Here is a 5000-nt window from a genome sequence, read left to right as displayed (position 1 = left end):
CACTGAGCCTCGCACTTCAAAATCTCATCACAACGGAGTTTTAATGCCCTTATCCTAAATGTGACCCTCCACCACGAAATGAGTCGCATGTCACCTCGCGCGGTTCTGCGCTAGTCCGGGGAGTGTCTGGTAACAGTGTGAGGGTCACCTTAGTCACAGGCTTATAACTCAAACAGTTTTCGCTCTTTTCTAAAACGGGTTTCACCACTGGATAGAGCATAACAAACTCTTTAGGAAAATGTAAAAATATGAAAATCATGCAAAGGTGACATGCGACTCATTGCGTGGTGGAGGGTCACATTTTAATGCCATTACCCACACATGCATATAAAACATGGGCACACATGGTAGGCAATTGCAAGGCGAATGTAATACATGTCAGAAACTAAACAAACAAGCAAACAGATGGGCAGACTAAACGCTACCATCCTGCCACATACAGACGAACAGACACCCATACACCTCCCGGACAACCTGTGTCTGGCCTGTCTGAAAACACTTCCGCGTGAGGGGTTTTGCAGCCAGCGCAGTGAAGATAAAGAGGGAAAAAATGTCTCTGCTCGCGCGGCAGCAAGCAGGATGTCTCTGAACTGTATACACAAGGCCGACAGACGGGCAAATACACATACAAACAGGCAAACCGACAGAAAGGTGAACAGACGGAAGATCGAACGGACGGACTGACGTCGTACGGTCATGCACACTGACCAACAAATTGTAAAAAACAAACAAACAAGAAATTCCTCCGAGGTAGGAAAAACACCCCCGTCCTTACCATTCTCACTGCCACCAACTGAGAAGGTTATTTCCCTTTGACCATTAATATGTCCCTCTATAAGTCCTTGTAGAATCTTAATCCAGCAATAACTCCCTAACCGTGTGTTTGACTGGTCCCAATTTTTGTAAGGACCGTCTCAGGAATGTATAGAACCTGTTCACCAAGTTTGGTGACGATCGGTCCGTTCATTCTTGAGATCTATATGCGAACACAAACACACAAACACACAAACAAACAAACAAACACATCGACCGAATCCTATACACACCCCTATACCGGGGGTGTAAAAACAAGTCGCGTAAGGAGAAATTACTACATTTAGTCAAGCTGTGGAACTCACAGAATGAAACTGAACGCACTGCATTTTTTCACAATGACTGTAGTCCGCCGCTAGTGCAAAAGGCAGTGAAAGTGACGAGCCTTTATAGCGCGGTTGCGCTGTGCTGCATAGCACGCTTTACTGTACCTCTCTTCGTTTTAACTTTCTGAGCGTGTTTTTAATCCAAACATATCATATCTATATGTTTTTGGAATCAGGAACCGACAAGGAATAAGATGAAATTGTTTTTAAAACAATTTCGGAAATTTAATTTTAATCATAATTTTTATATTTTTAATTTTCAGAGCTTGTTTTTCATCCGAATATAACATATTTATATGTTTTTGGAATCAGAACATGATGAAGAATAAAGTAAAAGTAATTTTGGATCGTTTTATAAATAAATAATTTTATTTACAATTTTCAGATTTTTAATGACCAAAGTCATTAATTAATTCTTAAGCCTCCATGCTGAAATGCAATACCGAAGTCCGGCCTTCGTCGAAGATTGTTTGGCCAAAATTCCAATCAATTTGAATGAAAAATGAAGGTGTGACAGTGCCGCCTCAACTTTTAGAAAAAGCCGGATATGACGTCATAAAAGACATCTATCGAAAAAATGAAAAAAACCATCTGAGGATATCATACCCAGGAACTCTCATGTAAAATTTCATAAAGATCGGTCCAGTAGTTTAGTCTGAATCGCTCTACACACACACACACACACACACACACACACACACACACACACACACACACACACACACACACACACACACACACACACACACACACACACACACACACACATACACCACGACCCTCGTCTCGATTCACCCTCTATGTTAAAACATTCAGTCAAAACTTGACTAAATGTAAAAAGATAAGAAAAACAAAGATTACAGAAGCAGAATGTTATTTGTTAAACCGTGAACATAGATTAAGATGCACACCAATAGTCGGAAAGTATCAATTGCAAGACATTAACGTTAGAACAAAAATTAACGTCAGTTTTAACGACAGACTGTCAGACAGACAGACAGACGTGGAAATTAAAACAATACATCATTAAAATAAAATAAATAAAAAAGCTGACAGACTCAAAGCATAATAGAAGGCAGTTTTACAAAGAAATGCTGACCACATTCCCTAAGATTCTGTAGACGACATATTGTGATAAAGCACATGCAGAAAAGAAAAATAACCTGCGTTCATTTAATTCAGTTTTCTTACACTTTCCGTGCGCTTGATTACTTTTGCCTCCATGAATAACAATCCAACCTCCACACAATCCATCAAAAAAGGTACAGCAGCATAATCGCAAAGAACAAAGCGAAAGAAGAAAGGGGGGAAACCAAGACTGCTAAAATGGGATCGATAGTAATTTGCATACTTATTCTCGGCTAGCACGAATTTGCATATTTATTCTTGGCTTGCACGAAAACGTGTGCACGCGCGCTGGAGGGAGGGCTGATGTAAGGTGCATAACTCGTCACAAAGACAAACGTCTCAATCTTTCACTCACCTTGTAGAACTCTCTCCCTTGGTTTGACTGGAAAGGAGGGCGGGTGAGAATGGTGGTGGCGGAGGAGGTGAAAGGTCAAGGGTGAAGGGTGACGAGGGTAGAAGGGGGAGAGAAGTCAGGGAAGAAGTCTCAGATTGGATCCATGGTGGCTATTCTGTTCCAGCTGCAGCAGACAAAAACATGTGTTAGGAAGGGGCAAATCTCGTTCAAATAAAAAGAAAGTTCTGTCATCATCATCATCATCATCATCATCATCATCATCATCATCATCATCATCATCATCATTCCCATCGTCGTCATCATCATCATTCCCATCGTCGTCGTCGTCTCTACAACAGCAGCAGCAGAAGCACCAACAAATAAGTATCGAATTGAAATACTGCCCTCCTGAAATTAGAATTCGCAGAGCATCAAGTCTGTTGTTCAAATCGTTGCCTACTGGAGGATCATAGCGACTTAACAAAAAGAATAATGCAAGGTATCATTCTGTTTCCTCATTCCTATCCATCTTACAAAACAAAGACAGAATAATTCTAACGACGATAAACTATTTTCAACAGATTTTAAACAAATGTGAGCGTTACAGCGTGGTCATGTGACTTATTCACCATGCCACTATCGTACTGGTCAGTGTTTTTGACAAGAGAAGCTCACGTTCGAGAGGACAATGTCCCTTCAAGCTTCAAAAATAATCCCTCCACTGTACAGCTAGTCTAACCTTCGTTATCGAAAGCCATTAGACTATGGAACAACAGTCTCTTTCCGTTCGATTTGCAAGTCTCACATTTTGTTTACCCATTTTTGCATGCAGCTCATAAGTTACGGGCCAAAAAAGTGGACTTTCTACTCGCGTATTAAATGATTTTTTTGTTTACTCGCGTAATAAATATTTCTTACGCAAGAACCTGTTTTGAGCCAAATGGCTGTCGATAATTTGTTGCGTGTGACCCAGAGCTAATGAACGCAATGACCTCACACAGTTGCCAGCATCGCGTGACGTGTTCCTTCTCTCCTAGCCGTGTGAATGACAGGTCATCACTCTTTTTGTTTCATTCCGCGTCAAACATGAAGGGTTCCCCATTTTTTCTCTCTTCGCGATTTAATCATATTCGTTCAGAATTAACAAAAGCACGAATCGATTGTGTTTGTTGCAAACGCAGGGTACAGATTCAGCACAGAAAAGAAAGAAAGCTTTATTTAGTCCACTTCATTGACTTGTGAATACGCCACATCTATATGAAGCAACGTCATCCGCTTTTTTTCCTCCAAAAATTAGTCCTGGTGGCGCAGAATTGGAAGAATATGAATCCATGCTGTTCTTTACAAACACAGAGTATGCATATTCAACTCATAAAAAAACACAGAAACTGTCACCGATGAAGAAACGTTAATTGTGACCCTCCACCACGAAATGAGTCGCATGTCACCTCGCGCGGTTCTGCGCTAGGCTTCATATAAGTTCGGGGAGTGTCTGGTAACAGTTTGAGGGTCACCTTAGTCACAGGCTTATAACTCAAACAGTTTTCGCTCGTTTCTAAAACGGTTTTCACCACTGGATAGAGCATACAAAACTCTTTAGGAAAATGTAACAATATGAAAATCATGCAAATGTGACATGCGACTCATTCCGTGGTGGAGGGTCACAATTAACCTCTTAGACGCCGCTGGGGTTTGAACACTCAACTTTCCGCACGATAATGTGAACAACCAAGCATTATATATGTATCTGGTAATTAAGGATGGTACTCAAAATAAGTCGTTATACAGTAGTTAAGAAGACGACAAAACGAGTAGCAGCAGCAGCGGTAACAACACTGAAAAACCAATTAAAGCATAATCGCACATTCCCCATCCCCCGGCAGCAAAATCAGCAGCAACAACAAAAAGACCAAGCATATTGAAACAGATGACAGCATAAGGCCACACAAAAACATATGTTGGTTTAGGGTAACGTTATCAAAAACGAGAGGGTCGGTACGTCGGCTTTATTTAAAAAATGGTTTTTTTTTAAAGTTTAGTCGATTTTAAAGGAGGTTACTTCAGTATGGTTCGCAAAATGTGCCAAAAGTTGGTGGTTTTTTTTATATAGAAATGGAAAAAAAAACTTTAGGGTCCGCGGGAAGAAATAGGATACCCTAAACCAACATATATTTTTATTTGGCCTAATAACTCCTCCTCCTCCCATCCCCCTCTTTCTTTCTTTATTTGGTGTTTAACGTCGTTTTCAACCGTTCAAGGTTATATCGCGACGGGCAAAGAGGGGAGATGGGATAGAGCCACTTGTCAATTGTTTCTTGTTCACAAAAGCACTAATCAAAAATTTGCTCATGGGGCTTGCAACGTAGTATAATATATGACCTTACTGGGAGAATGCAAGT

The 5000-nt window shown here is 40.7% G+C and overlaps 1 long non-coding RNA gene across 1 annotated transcript in view; it reads right to left on the bottom strand.

Annotated features, from left to right (window-relative positions):
• Positions 1-2626: 2626 nt before the first annotated feature.
• The window catches only part of LOC138947101 (uncharacterized), a 183327-nt gene continuing 180953 nt past the window's right edge, over positions 2627-5000 (bottom strand). Inside the window, exon 3 of the long non-coding RNA XR_011449549.1 lies at positions 2627-2785. This is a non-coding gene — a long non-coding RNA (uncharacterized lncRNA). The remainder of the gene's footprint in view (positions 2786-5000) is intronic.

Source organism: Littorina saxatilis, linkage group LG14 (genome assembly GCF_037325665.1).
Source record: "Littorina saxatilis isolate snail1 linkage group LG14, US_GU_Lsax_2.0, whole genome shotgun sequence".
NCBI lineage: Eukaryota > Metazoa > Mollusca > Gastropoda > Littorinimorpha > Littorinidae > Littorina > Littorina saxatilis.
Note: the sequence above shows the minus strand (reverse complement) of the source record. Positions and strands in the feature narration are given on the sequence as shown.